This window comes from Octopus bimaculoides, chromosome 24 (assembly GCF_001194135.2).
Source record: "Octopus bimaculoides isolate UCB-OBI-ISO-001 chromosome 24, ASM119413v2, whole genome shotgun sequence".
In the NCBI taxonomy this organism is placed as follows: domain Eukaryota; kingdom Metazoa; phylum Mollusca; class Cephalopoda; order Octopoda; family Octopodidae; genus Octopus; species Octopus bimaculoides.
In genome coordinates, this window is record NC_069004.1 from 90927 (window position 1) to 91597 (window position 671).

A 671-nucleotide genomic window follows, 5' to 3' on the forward strand; every position below is an offset into this window, starting at 1 on the left:
TATATATATATATATATATATATATATATATACATATATATAAATACATACTCACATACATATATATGTATGTGTGTGTGTGTGTGTGTGTGTGTGTATGTGTGTGCCATATATAAACTTTACTTCTCCCACAAACACGCACACACCACAAACTCTCTTTCCGCCTACCGTGTGTGAGTGTGAGTGTGAGTGTGCGTTTCCTCTACGTCAGCTCGTCACTGTCATATTCGCTGTGTCAAAACCCGGCAATCTCTCCTCTCACCTATCAACTGAAGTAGCCCCCTACCTCACCTCATACCTACCTATATGTCCACTAATGCACCTACGTGCCTCTCAACTATACCCCTATACACCTTAATTACCCTCATCGCTACCTGTCTACATGCATATCTATCACTAATTGCCTTCCTTCTCCATGCATCTTTCTACCTGTCTCGCCATCAACCCGCTCTCTCTCTCACCTTAAACTCGTAACTACCTTCCTACCTAATTATCAGTCTCTCTTCTACTAACCCCAACCTTAACGCTTCTCTGCCAATTCATCTCTCACTGTCTTAAGTCCCCTTTTCTAGCTCTATACCTGCGCTCCCATTTCTTTGTCACTCTCTCGATTTATCCACCTAACATTTTTTTCTATCTAGCAGCCTACGTTCCTATATATATATATATAT